Below are 15,236 nucleotides of genomic sequence, written 5' to 3'. Positions count from 1 at the left end.
ATTCTTGCACAATTTTAGAGGATTCATGCAGAATCTCAGAGAATCTCATAGGTGAGTTATTGCAGAATCCCAGAAGAGGATTCTTGCAGAATCCGAGTAGGATTCTTGTAGAATCCGGGAAGAATTATTGCAGAATCCAGGTAAACTATGGTAGAACGTTAAACAAGACTGGAATGCTGATTGGCAGCGTTTTCCATACAGTTTCGAGTAATTTTCACAGAATGGAATATCGTCTTGGTTTTCAAAATGACGTCGATTTTCGATTATAATCATCAACAGTCAATCAATCACCAGATTCTGCTATTATCTCATTCTTGCTATATTTGTCTATTCTTCGATTTTTCTCTTAAAAATTAAATCCTAATCAAGCGTCTTCTTGAACCTATAATAATTATTATATAATGAACCAGATGTGTGGAATAGAAAAATAAGTAGTATTTATATGGTGCACATCCTCATATGCTTGTTTAATGATCGTTAACATTCCAAATTCATATAACAAAATAATGCCAATATTCTTCTGAAATGGTGCACGTTTCCCTGAAACGATCTAGGGCTAAAAATATTGATTTACGCTTATTTTGATGAAAAATGCAAAATTTTCAAACTTTGGCAAAAAATAATCCAAGGGTGCTGCAAATCATTTGAAAACGGCCTCTTTCTACACTTTTCTTGCACTTCAAGACCCATATAAACGCGTCCCTGATCCAGCCAAAAAAATTTTTTGTCGAACAGTGTTAGTGCTGTTTTCGACAAACACATTTTTGAAGTAAATGAAAAAACCGAATTTAGTACTATACCATTTAATTCCACTAAAGTTTGTATCCTTTGACAGATACGCGTATTTCGACCTCAACTGTAAGGCCGTCTTCAGTGTCGTGTACTAGAGTCGACTTCACCTGTCAAAGGATACAAACTTTAGTGGAATTAAATGGTATAGTACTAAATTCGGTTTTTTCATCTACTTATAGGTATTCTACTAAACAGCTCGAAGATTTATTAACATTTTTGAATTTATGAATTTTTTTCCGTAAAAAAATGATTTTAAACATTAGAAGAACACTTAAATAATGAGCTTGAGCTTGAGCTTGAGCTTGAGCTTGATTGGCCGCCCGTGGATGCACTCCAGTATCGCCAGATCAGCTGCGCTTACACAAGGAACCAACCGAATGACTGCTTGGGACTAACAGGCATCCTCAGTGTATAAGTGCTGGTGATCTTCTATTTTTAGGCAACAATGGCACCTGCCACGTCAGAATGCAGACCAATGAGGGGAAGAGGGAGGAATTGATGATGCATTGAACTGGCTCCCACGTAGACCGTATATTCCACTGCATCCACGCCAGTTCATGCGGGAGTGTATGGATTGGGGGAAAGGCATGGCAGAGAGGTTTGCTTTTGTGGTTAGCAGACTCCCTATGTATCAGGCGTAAGAAAGGCGTGCGCGTGGAAGTAGGAAGCGTTAGGGAAACGGTTTCTCGTCCGTCTCTGGTTCTAGCGTTTGCTATGAACGAATAGTTTGAGTGTGATAGATTTAGAATGGAAGATAGAAGCAAATGAGAGATATACAACTACAAAGTACGAGAAAAGGGACGGGCCTGGGATTGAACCCATGACCTTCTGCATATGAAGCAGAAGCGGTAGCCATCAGACCACCAACCCCGCCATTAGAAGAACACTTAAATAATGGAGATGAACCATTCAGACAAGATTTCCATTGTAAGTTTAGATACAGGATTTTTTAATAAGGGTTTCTCGATTCATGTAAGTTGCCTAAACATATCCAGGCGCAAAAGGTTGCATTATGAAAAAATCAATAATTAATGTTTCTTGATATCTCTTTAGTCATGTTTGTCATAACAAATCATAAGTGTTTATCTGATAATACCAGTTGTCTAATATCTAAGGGCTCATTCACAAATGTCATAACGCTAAAGGAGGTTGGTGGGTGTCCAAAAGATGTTACGACTCATACAAAATTTGTAGAATGTTCATACAAAAAGAGTTACGAGGGGGTGGATGGGTGTCGAAAATGGCCATTTTCGGCGTTATGAAATAAATGAATGAACCCTAATACAATATTGTGAGGAATGAATAATAAAACTAGCCAAAACACTAAAAGTCATATAAAACATCATTGAAAATAAGTCATTTTATTTATTTCTCCCTTCTGGATTTTCTCTTAATTTAAGGTGAAGATAAATCGAAGCCAAACCTCAAATTTTCAAAAGCACGGATCTGGAGAACCAAACATCCGTTTAAGCTGAAAACTTAATCGATTGGTCACTCGCTGGTGGTGGCCAATCGATTAAGTTTTCAGCTTAAACGGATGTTTGGTTCTCCAGATCCGTGCTCTTGAATATTTGAAGTTTGGCTTCGATTCATCTTCACCTTAAGGGACGAGGTGACAAAAGTAAAATTTTGAATTTGTTCCGGCCTTATTTTCAAATTAAAATAAAATTAAGAAAATTGGGTATTCTTTGTAGTATTGCATTGATTTTGCTAAATTGAATATACTTATAAACAAATTGACAACGGAATCGTTTTCAGTGATATTATTTTTAGTAAAACATGATTTTCGTTAATTATTTGCAGCATTCATGTGAGGCATGAATCATCAATTGTGTCATGAGCTTCTAAGAACTAAGGTTTTTGCCAAAAATGAGTTTTGTTTTTGAGTAAATTTATTTAATTCGAAACAATGATTGTAATTTTTTGACGATGAAATGCATTTCGAACAATGTTACCCTGCTGATTGATCGGAAACGGATATGTATATTTACCTCTAGCATGAATATTTGAATTATTTATTTTTCGAGAGATCTGAAGAGAAATTGAAGAAGAAACTTCTAAATGATCATAGTAGTAACAATTTGAAGAATTTCTCTTAAATGTAATGTCTCCATGTATTTTTCGTGGGATTTTTTTCCAGTGTTGTTTAATAATTTTTCCAATGAATTCCTAGTGATTTTTTTTTAAAGATTCTTCCATGCCTTCTTTCTGCCAAAGGATCTTCAAACACTCTCGTCATCGATTCATCTTAGGATTCCTGTAGGAGTTATACAAGAAAACAGCCATGCATTCTTGCTCTGATCGCTCCTTATGCATTATTTACCTCCGGAATTCCTGATAAAAATTTCTTGAAGACTTCCTGAGCAACAACTTTGGAATTCCCGAAGAATTGCCTACAGGAATTAATGTGGGAATTTCTAAGATAGTTCTTGAAGAAAACTTTGAAGGTACTTTTAAAGGAATATCAGAAATTTCTGAAGAATTTCAGTAGTTACAGCTTCAAGATTCCTGGCAGAATATTTTAAGTGTAACGTCTGGTAGGAAATTGGGCTGTAGCCGAGACTGTGATATGGTAAAAAGATACAAAATAAAACATGCATCTGCTCGGGTATGTAGTACGTAGTTTAAGAACCTTTCAAAGGAATCCTGATGGATTTCATGGAGGAAACTGGACGGATTTCTGGAATATGGAACATTTTCTGAAAGAATCTACAATTTCTGAAGAAATTTATAGAGCAATGTTTGAAAAAAATCCTGATAGAATCCATTGAATATTGCTTGTAATTCTTGAATAATAAATGTCTATAAGGAATAGATAGACCTTCTAAATCCGAAGATCAATTTCTGAAAAACATCATAGAAGATATCCTGGAGCGGTGTTTGAAGGGGGTAAATAATTGGAATTTTCTCGAAAACATCTTGAGGAATCCTTGGTGGAATTTTTAGCGGAATGCCTGGTGGAATTTCTTCAGGAATATCTGGTGGAGCTTCTGGAGGAATCTCTGATATAATAGATACAAAAAAAAATAGATAGTGAAATCCTTATGTGAATTGCTGTAGGAATCCTTGAGTGACTTCCTGAAAAAAAATACCTTATGGGATTCCTGGAGAAATCTGTGATAGTTTCCTGAAGTAATTACTAGCGAATTTTCTCGAGGAATTTTTAGCGAAATGCCTGGAGAAATAACTGGCGGAATTCCTGGGGAAATTATTGGCAGAACTCCTTAAGGAATTACTTGCAGAAATAATGGAGGTATTGTTGATGGAGTTTCTGAAATCACTCCAGTTGTAATTTCTGGAAGAATCCATGATGAAATTGCTAGATAAATTTCTGTTAGAGTTCTTAAGGTTATTGCTGGGATTACTGAAGTTGTCACTGGTGTGTTTGGCAAAAGACCACGGTTCAAACAACTTTCAGCAGAGTTATATGGAGAGATTTAAGTTGAATTCCTTAAAGAATAAAATAATTAAATCCTTGGAAAATTTTTGAAGGAAGCCTTAGAAGAATTCCTGAAAAAATACAATGAGAAACTCTGAAGGAGAACATTCTTTGGAGAAATCATTGAAGTAATTTTCTGGAGAAATTGTGGAGTGTTTACTGAGGAAATCCCTGGCGGAATTACTGATGAAACTCCAGAAATTCCAGGGTTAATTCTCTGAGGAGTCTCCGAAGTTATTCCTGGAGGAACTTCTGGAAACTATCTGAACTTCTTTCTTGGTGAAATCTTTGAGAAATTCTTGAAACAATACTGGAATCCATGTACAAATTCTCGAAAACATTTCTTATTTCTGGCCGAAATGATCTTAGAGAAATACTGAAATACTTAGAGAAAGCTGGTATTACAGAGAATTCTCGGAGGAACCCCTGAAAGAGTCTCTGGAGGAAATCCCAGAAGAAATTTTTGGAAAATGTCAAGGAAAAATCTATGGAGGAATTACTGAGATTCCTGCAGGAGTTTTCGAAAAAATCTCTTTATTATTTAGCGGTGAAATTTCCCTAGAGCAATTCTTTGTCAAATTCCTGAAGGAGCTTAAGGAATTCTGTGGAGGAATCCCTGAAAAAAAACAATGCTGGAACCCTGGGTAGTCCCTTTGGAATTTCTCGGGAGAATTCCTGGAAATGTCTCAGGTGTACCCTTTTCAAAAATATCTGAAATATTTCATTGAGGATTTTTTCAAGTAATTCTATGAGCATGAGAACGGGCATGATTGACCGCCTGCAGTTGCTTCTCCGTTATTGCAAAAAGAGCTGTACTTACACAGGGAACCAACAGACGCTACCAAGGACGCTTCTCACGATCAGTAGCATCCTCATTGTCGAAGTACTGGTGCTCTCCTTATTACAATAAACAATAACAGCATCGGCTGCGTCTGTATGCAGGTCAATTTGAGGATGGGAGGGAAATGTTGTTACTTGCTTTATGGAAGCCGAGGAGTCCTCTGCACTTCTACAAGAAAACACTGGGAGTTTGGTTTTGAGAAAGGATTAGTTTTGAAAAACGATAAATATCGTTTGAAAAACGATTAAGATTTATATTGAAATGATTATGTGACCTTATAAACGGATGAACGATACCGACAGAGGAACTTCTGGAGTAATTCCTCAGAAAAATCTAGGACAAATTCCAAAAAGAATTTGTGGAGGGATTCCTTGAGGAACTCTGAAGGAATGCCATGGAGAGTTCTTGGAGGAATTTCTGGACCAATACTTGAAGAAATTTTTAGAAATTGAATTCAGATATCCGTCCAGGTGAAATCTTCGAATGAATTACTGCAATGCCTGAATTATTTCTGTAGGGGTTTCTGAAGGAAATGTGAGGAGGAATGCTTTTAAGAATTCTTTGAAGACATCTTTTGAAGAATTACTAGATGTTTCTGTAGAAGAATTTTTGAGAAATATCTGATATATTTCTTGAAGACATTTTTTAAGGAAATCCTTGAAGAAGGTTTCGAAAATATTTCTGAAATATAACCTGGGGATATGTTATTAGAGAAATTCGTTTAAAAATCTCTGAATGAGCCCTTGGAGGCATTTCTGAGGGAATCCTAGAACAAATTCCTAGAGGAATCCTTTTGAGAAATTCTTTAGAGCAATTGCAAAATAGAGAAATTGCAGATGGAATTCATGGAGGAATCTTTGGAGGAACTCTGAAGGAATACTTGGAAAAAAGTCTAGAATACTCTCTGGAAGGACCCGTTGAGAAATTTCTAAAAAAAAATTATTATGTCTAGGTCTAGGTGAAATCGTTGAAAGAATTACTGAAATACTTCGAGGAGTTTTCGAAACAATCTCTAAATTTTTTCGTGGAGAAATTTCTCTAGAGAAATTCCTTTTGCTGAATGATTTTCTTGAGGAATGCTGTGAAGGTATCTCTAGAGACATGTCCTAGAGACAATCTCTATAGGAATCACCATGGGAAATATCAAGGTTAAATCTATGGAGGTAGAATTGATAAAATTTTTGGAGCATTCTCTGGAGGAATTTCTGGTGGTTATATTTAAATTATTTCTTGGTGAGATTTTCCAGAAAGGCCTTGAATGAATTACTGGAATACGCGGAGAAGATCTCGAAATTATCTCTTATTTCCTGGCAAAATGATCTAAGAAAAATTCCTCGATATATCTTTGAACTAGTAATTCTCGAAAGAATTCTTGGAGAAATTTCTGGAAAATATCTGAATTATATCGCAGTAAAATCTATGTAGGAATTCTGAAATCTCTGGAGGAGTTTTCGAGAAAAAAACTCTGAATTATAAGGCAGTAAAAATTTTCTAGAGCAATTCCTTGAAAAACCGCTGAATTACTGACTAGATGAATTCCTGAAGGAATTCATTAGAAGAATCCCTCGAGACATTGTTCTCTCCCTGATAGAACCTTGGAGGAGTCCCTTTGAAATTTCTTGGAAGACTCTCTGGAGAAATTTGTGGAAGAATTCGGGAAGAAGTCTCAGGGGAAATCCATGGAAATTTTTTGTAATGTATTTGAAATAGGTTAAGATAATTTTTTTGAAAGAATTATTGATATCCTTGAAGGAGTTTTCGAAAGAATCTCTGAATTATTTGGCGGCAAAGTTTCGCTAGAGGAATTCATTAGGAAGCCCTGAAGGATTTGTTTGAGGAATACCTTAAGAAATTGAAGAAGAAAATCCTGGAGGAATCGTTAATAGAATCCTGGAGAAATCTCTATGAGAATTATCGGAAGAATTTCTGGTCGAATCTGTGTAGGAATTTCTGCATGTATCCTTGGAGGAATTTGTGGACAATATCTGAATTATTTCTTGGTGACATCATTTAAGAAATCCTTTAATGAAACACTTAAGTGCCTAAAGAAGTTTTCAAAAATAATTTTAAATTATTTCCTGACAATATGTCGCTAGAGATCCTTGATAAATTCCTGCAGTAACTTTTGGAGAAATTCCTGAGGGAATCGATGGACAAATTCCTTTCTCAACAGCACACCCATCAGGAATCCCTAGTTGATTTATAATTCCTGGAGGAATCCCTGGTGGAGTACTCGGATAGGACCCTGGAAGAATTCGTAGAGAAATTTCTGGAAAATGTATACACCATGTCTAGTATTTGAAGGAAGTTTTGAAATCCTTGGAAGAGTTTCAAAAAAATCTCTGAATTATTTCGTGGTGAAATTTTCCAACATAAATTCCTTCAGAAATGGCCGAGAAGAAATCCTAGAACGAGTTTTTAAATAAAAAAATGAGGCATTCTTTGGAGAAAAGGCAAGAGAAATCGTGAAAGGGGCTCTGAGAATACTCTTTGGAGGAGTCATTGGAAGAATTTGTGAAGAATGTCTGACATATTTATTGGTGAAATTTTTGAAGAAATAATTGAAGAAGTATTTGCATTCTCTGGGCGTTTTCCCTGAACTTTTGCCTGCATAATGTCTCTTGATAAATTCCCTGACAAAACCATGGTTTTTAGTCTGATATGGTTTATATTTACTCTTCACAGATATTGTTGATATGGTAGAAAAACAAAACATTCCTATCGCCCCATAAATTTTCATCTAGAATATGCAAGCATTTTTGGTTGATAACCAACAGTAATTGCAGTATTCCCGAGAAAAGCTTGAGATCATATTGCAAACTAATTTCAATGTTGTGATGTCGTAGATTTTGATAACTCAGTTTGTTGTCATTTTGGTCATTTTAACGGTTAAAATATCAAAACTGAGAGTAGAAAAATGTTCCCATGAAATCTAGTTGAAAACTATTTTTGCCGTCAGTTAAAGCAAATTGAAAACTATTTCTGCTATCATGGACAGCAAATTGAGAACGCACTGAGGTAAACGTGTTTTCGTTTGATAAAGAAATGAGTCAAGATGATTGCTTTATTTTTTCATCCTCATATTCTCATATAACAAAATATGATACAGAATAAATTAATGAAAAATTTATATCAACTTGATGCAGATAACAAGATATGTTTTCGATTTGCTTTCTTTTTGATGTTGGACTTTGCTCGGTTCACTGCGCAATAGTTTGGAACAACAACCTGCCCTTCTATTTTTTTGGAACCCTACAAAAGCAAATTGAAATTTTCTCAGGCATGGTTTGTGTAGAAGATGTGATTCTGGTTTTGATTTCAGAATCGATGTTGTGGGCGGAAGGGTTTGCGGCGTTGTATCTGCGGATTTGTTAAAAAGCGTTAACTTTGCTGCCATAGTACATTTTTCGAAAAACGTTGTGTTTTAGCAAATCATTGGACCAAGATAAATATTATCACCATTGGGAGATAGACGGATTCCACATGGATAGAGGATTCCACAAAGTTCTCCAGAGTGATGACTCAAGGAATCAATGGTAAATTCCTGGGGGAGGATTGCCTAGAAAAATCCATAGAATTATTTTTTAGAGCGATTGTTTGGGAGGGTTTTCGAAGGAATTTCTGTGGTAATGGCTTAACCCTCTAATACCCAAATTTTTATTTTCGATCTAAATATCATTTTCAGTTATCTAAAATCGTTCCGAGCACGTTTTGGGCAATTATTTATTTTTATTCGCAAATTTGTCAATTTTAGTTTTTATAATTTTTATTTTTGGTGAAATCATTGAAGAAATTCTTTAAGGAAATACTGGAATTCATGGAGAAATTCTCGCAAATATCTCTTATTCCCTGTCGAAACAATCTTGGCAAAAAATCCATGAGAAATACATTAAGTAGCTTATGGAGAAATTCTTGAAGAAAACCTTAGAAAAATTCCAAAGAATTCGCGGCGGAACTCGTGGAGGAATCCTTGAAGAAATACATGGAAAATGTCAAGGTGAAATCTACAGATGAATTACTGAAATCTCTGCAGGATCTCCTGCAGCAAAAAAGAACTCCTAATTATTGAGCAGCGAAATTTTCCAAAAGCAATTTCTTGAAAACTTCCTGAAGAAGTCAAAGGAATTATGTAGAGGAATCCCAGAAAAAGTAATGGAATCCTAGGCAATCTTTCTTGGAAGATTCCCTGGAAAATTCCTGGAAAACTCTCAGGTGTATGTTTTGGAAAATATCTTAAATATTTTATTGGGAAATTATTAAGTAAATCTCTAAAGGATTCAATGCATTCATGGGACGAGTTTTCGAAAATAAAATCATTGAACCATTTCCTGTTGACATGTTCCTAAATAAATTCGTTGAGAACTCTCTGAAGGAGTTTCTGGAGTAATTCTCAAGCAAATCTTAGGACAAATTCCTAAAAGAATTACAGGAGGAATCCGTAAAAAAATCGTTCTCTAGAAGTTCTCGTAAATATCTCTTATATCCTGGCAAAATAATCTTAGACAAATTTCTCGAGATATCTTTGAAATGGATTTCGAAGAAATTCTTAATGGAATCACTGGAAATTTTCCAGGATAAATCCCTGGAAGATCATCTTTAATAATTCCTGGATAAATTGAAAGAGTAAATCTTAGAAGAATCTCTGGAGGAATTTCGGGTGAAATTCTAGAGGAATCCCGAAAGAATCCTTGGAAAAATTTCGGGAAAAAATCTGCATTATTTCGAGATGAAATCTATAAAAAAAACTCTAAATTATAAAGCGGTCAAATTTTCCTAGATCTATTCCTTCAAAAATCGCTGAAGGAGTTTCTAGACGAATCCCTAAAGAATCCTGTTGAAAAATCCCTCGAGAAATTGCAGGACTCCTTGATGGAACCCTGGAGGAGTCTCTGAATTCTGTGGCGGCAAAATTCCATAGAGAAATTCCTTGGGAAGTCCCTTAAGGGTTTTCTAGAGCAAATCCTGGAGAAATTGCAGAAGGAATTCCTGAAGCTATCCTTGGTAGAACCCTGGAGGAATCCTCGGAAGAATTCCTGGTTGAATCCGTGTAGAAAATCCTGGAGAAGTATCTGCATGTACCCTTGGAGGAATTTGTGGAAAATATCTGATTTAATTCTTGGTAGAATATTCGAAGAAATTCTTCAAGGAAAAACTGGAGTACCTGAAGAAGTTTTTAAAAAATATCTCTGAATCATTTCCTGGCAATATGTCTCTATAGAAAATCCTTGAGAAACTCCTGAAGAAAGTTCTGGAGAAACTCCTTGAGGAATCGATGGACAAATTCCTTAAAAATTCTAAGCAGGATTCTCATGAGGAATCCCTTGTCGAGTTCTTTGTAGAAGGAGTTCCTGGAGGTATCCCTGGTAGAATTCTGGAGAATTTATAGGTGGAATATTTGGAGAGATCCCTGGAGGATTCCGTAGAGAAATTTCTGGAAAATGTCTGAACTATGTCTAGGTAAAATCTTCGGAAAAGTTTTTCAAAAGAAATCTGAATTATTTCGTGATGGAATATTTCAACACAAATTCCTTGAGAAATAGCCATGTAAAAATAATTGAAGGAGTTTCGGGGGAAAAATAAGCATTATTTGGAGAAACAGCAGGAGGAATTCGTGGCGGAATCCTGGAAGAGTCCCTTTGACAATTTTCATAAGAATCTCTCGAGAAATCTGTGGAAAAATTCCTAGAGAAGTCTGTGGAGATGTCACTGGGAGATTTTCTGAAAATATCTGACATATTTCTTGGTGAAATTTTTGAAGGAATGACTGCATTCTTTGGCTCTTGAGAAATTCTCTGACAAAATCTTGGATAAATGCGTTTTTACTTTGATATGGTTTTTATTTACTTTTCCCTGTTATTGTTAAAATATTCCTATCACCTAATTATTTTCATCTAGAATATGCAAGTTGTCCAACTTTGGAAGTTGAGATTATGAATGCATATCAAAATACGAAAAAAAAAAACGCGCCGCTTTCGAAGTTGGATGCATCGCAGACTTCGAGAAAATCCATTCTTGGGCAGTAATCGCCATATTCTCTATCAAAGATCGCCACAAAAATATTTTTGATTTGTTTCACCAGAGCTGATGTTAAATTAATGACAACCCGCATAGGAAAACACAGTTTGTCTAATGATCAAAACAATTAAACAAAACTATCTGTTATTTTTAATGTATCACAAACAGTTGCTTTTTTGTTGAACAATACGAGTCCTTTAGCTTTAGACTATAAACCACGGTTTGAGTAAACTATCCCAGACAGTGCAAATATGCAATAATGTCCAAATATAGTTGAATGATACGAAGATAAAAAATCTTGAGAAATGGTAGAAATATAACTTTACCATTTGCCAAACGAATTTTCTTTCAATTTTCACTACACACTCACGCATGTGCATTTTACTGTATACAACGTTTGTTTAACAGTTAGACCATAGGTTCCCAAACTTTTCGAGTGCGCGACCCACCTAGCTGTCTGGCATATTCTTCGCGACCCACCAGGTGAAAAAAGTTGATAAATTAATTTTTCCACTAACATTTTTGAAGTCTATCGTTACTTTTTTGAAAATGGCATGCACCGCGAACGTTTAAATTACGAAGTCTACGATGTTGCTTACATTTCAATGTGACTAATTCTCGTTCAATTGACAACAACAACAACAATCACATCGAAATATTATATTCCACCATATTACATATTTGATGGGAATATAAAATTTTCATAAAATTTTACGAACCAAGGAAAACAGTTTTTCTCAGCTAAAAAGTTATTTATTTTTTGATATTTAAGATAATTATTTTTTTCTGAGCTGGAAATTTCAACAGTAAGAGTACTGTTTATCAATTATCACTGAACTCCCAATATTTGTGATAGAATTATTTGAACAAAGATTTCAAATTTCATTTTTGCTAAATTTATTGTACACAGCAAAAAGTTGTGACTATTAAGTAGCACGCAATTTGGAAATCAACGGAAAATTGTGGCAGGCATTTGAAAATTACAAGCGTTAGCCAACAGCTGAAGCAAATCAGACTATCTGTCAACCAATCATGACCCTTGCAATAAAAAATTCAGCTCAGTGCGCTAGAAATTTATTGTTGACTGCTCTTTCAAATTCAAGCTAAGTATGCTGTTTCGCTCAAGAAAAGTAAAGAAATTCCTTGACTGAAAGGGTCAAGAAATTTCCTACAGAGAGTTCCCTTTGAAGTGACGTTTCTTCTCAACTGCGTACTGCGATCAGAAAAAAGTGATTTTCTTGACCATTTCTTGGGAGAAATTTTCCATGCATCGAGATAGGCGATTCCTTTTCTTGTCAGTAGCAAACCGGCCTTCACGATGAAACCGCCAACCATCGAGCGATTCTGTGACACATTCATTTAAGGAAGAAGCTGTTCCACTTTCATTTTTCATTTACTGAGATGGTGAAACAGCCGAGAGAGCTGGAGCGTGTAGCTATCACTAAAGGGTAGCGAGTTCGATTCTTGGATACATTTTTGTATTTTCTCTTTTAATTTTGAAGCTATCATCAACTTATTTTCAAACCAGCAGCAATGTAGTTTTAAGATCGCACATAATGATGAATATATTTTGATACATTCAATCCGTCATAGTTTTAGACGTTTCGTTCGCACTATGTTTGTTTCCGAAATTTGCCACAAAAATGTAGTATGTAAATCTATAAATTTATCCAAACTTTTTGTACAGTTACGTTGATGTGAAAAAAATCACTATATTTATACAAAACTTTTCTTATACGAGAAAAAAGTTTTGTTTGAAACAAAATGTTTTTAAAGCTTCAATTTTCTAACATCTTTCCAAAAAAAAAAATGCCATATCAAGTGTTTTGATCATCAGTACTTATGACTGTTAGGCTCTAGAAAAAATGCTGAAATGAATAAATGGGAACAATTTAAAACCATTTGCTTCGAATCGAGGAGACATATGAAAATGTAGGAAAAAATCTAAGTCGATCAACACAAAATGAGATATTTTTTCGCGACCCACCAGAGAGCAGCTCACGACCCCCCTGGGGGTCGCGACCCACAGTTTGGGAAACTATGAGTTAGACAAACAGTAAGCACAGACAAACAGACGTCACACTCTCATCATTGTCCATCGACCACCTTTTTAACGGTCGATTCAAAAATATGTTAGGTGGCCAATCCGCCACCTGCAGCGCTTGCTTCGTTTGTGTTCGTGTTTGACGTTTACACACTACCGCCATCTGTTGGCCCATCGGCCAAACACGCTGATTTTAGCATTGGGCGTACATGTCCTCGTGACTATGATTTTGATCGAGATTTGTTCTAAGTGTTACGTCTGTTTGTCTGTGCAGTAAGTTTTCATTGATTCAACACACTTTCAAAAAAATATATTCTGGATGTAGAATGTTCCGCAAACCGGTGTTTTATTTTTGTTTTTTTTTTTATTATTATATAACAGTATAGTCTAAGGTAGATTAAATTTAATGCAACAATTTTTTTTTTTTTCAATATTCTGTATCTTTTCAGTAAACATGTATAAAAACTAAATTATATGGGATTTTTTTTCGTGAAAATTACTGCAATAACTGAGTTAAGTTTTTCGAGCGTGCATTTTTGCATTCTTTTTTTCCAAAGCCGTGGGTGCAAACAAAAAAAGTTTTGAGAAACAGAAGTTCCAGAAGTCCAGAAGGAATACCGGAGAAAGCTACTGGTAAATATTAAGAAGTGAATGATCGGTTCTTCAGCGACTTACAAAAGTGCACCATCCAATGCTGGGAGAAGATCCGGCGGCCTTTCGAAATCAACGGTAGCCTCTGCTGTTTTATCTTCGTTGATCCGGAAACGTAAACATCAACGAAGTAGGAACCATCCTCCAAGTCCCTACTATACAGACGGTTGGATTTGATCACAACGTAAGTATTTTTCATATTTATCGTGCCATTAGAATTGGAATTAGAAATTCAAATGCCAGCACTAACGTCCTATCGATTTTTTTTTTCAGGATGATTGACATGACGACGAAACTTCCGAAGCATCGAGTGCAAACAAGTGGCACAAACTTACATCCGCTGCGGTGAGGATCCAATCCAAGACACCAATAGGAAGCTGCCGGAATATATTACCCCGAACTACATTTGCGAGATGAATTCCTTCATAAAGGTTATTTTGGCTATGATGTCCTGAAAACTTCCAAAGTCTGCAACAAGTGAGAGGGAAAGGCGTCATCGAGAGCTATTATTGCAAATAATCGACTACAATATTGAAATGATGGTGAAATATGAACACTTAAGATAACCCTATATATAACAACTATTGAAATAGTATAATAAAATTACAAAAATAAATGAATAAAATGCATTTCATATTTTTTTCTTTTATGGTATGAACACAAAGGAACAGTACGGTAAAGGATAGAAATACAATGTTTCACAATTAATCAATCATTACACATACGTTATTTGTCTCATTTCAATTTTATAGTCAGACCATTCAACAACTGTTTGCATTACATTGGATTTGGGAAAAAATTGATAGTATATTGACAGTTTCACAAACTGTATACGAAAAATTTTGTTCGGAAAAATCAAGGTTTTATTATGGTTACATAACTTAACCGCCTATTACCCATATTGTGAATTTCCTAATTACAATTTCACAAACTGTAAAAATCGTTTGCGGTAAGGTTGGTTTATTGTTTTTTTGGGTGTTATACCAAATTATTCAGATACAGTCACAAATGGTTCTAAACAGAATAGGAAATAGTTGAAATATGGTTCACAATTATGCGGGAAATTTATTTGAAACTGAATTTACATCAAACTGCGGTGGGAGCGGATTAAACTTGATCTATTTTTTGTGGTCATTTTTTTTAGAACTGTTATACAATTGGACCAAAAAAATAGAACACCGGTGAAAACGACCCTAGGTTGGTTTCAGCGGTCGTGGTCTATTCTAAATGTTGACAGTTGAATAGGCCAAACCAAAATTTTGCATCTCCACCGGAGCGTTCTAAATTTGATATTCGAACAGTTCTAGTCCAAATAAAGAAAACTGTCATACGATTTTGTTTCATTCTGCGCAACATTTGGAACGGCAACCAGCTCGTTCTAAATTTTGTGAACACTACAAAAGCAAATTAAAATTTGCTTTGTTTGGCGTCGTTTGTGCTGAAGATGTGATTCT

The 15,236-nt window shown here is 35.3% G+C and overlaps 1 protein-coding gene across 1 annotated transcript in view; it reads right to left on the bottom strand.

Annotated features, from left to right (window-relative positions):
* LOC5576125 overlaps positions 1-15,236 on the bottom strand; it is a 37,350-nt gene that overhangs the window by 1,799 nt on the left and 20,315 nt on the right. The gene's annotated exons all lie outside the window — the stretch shown is intronic.

The sequence above is a fragment of the Aedes aegypti genome, chromosome 1 (assembly GCF_002204515.2).
Source record: "Aedes aegypti strain LVP_AGWG chromosome 1, AaegL5.0 Primary Assembly, whole genome shotgun sequence".
NCBI classification, from domain to species: domain Eukaryota; kingdom Metazoa; phylum Arthropoda; class Insecta; order Diptera; family Culicidae; genus Aedes; species Aedes aegypti.
This window is presented reverse-complemented; position numbering and strand designations above follow the sequence as displayed.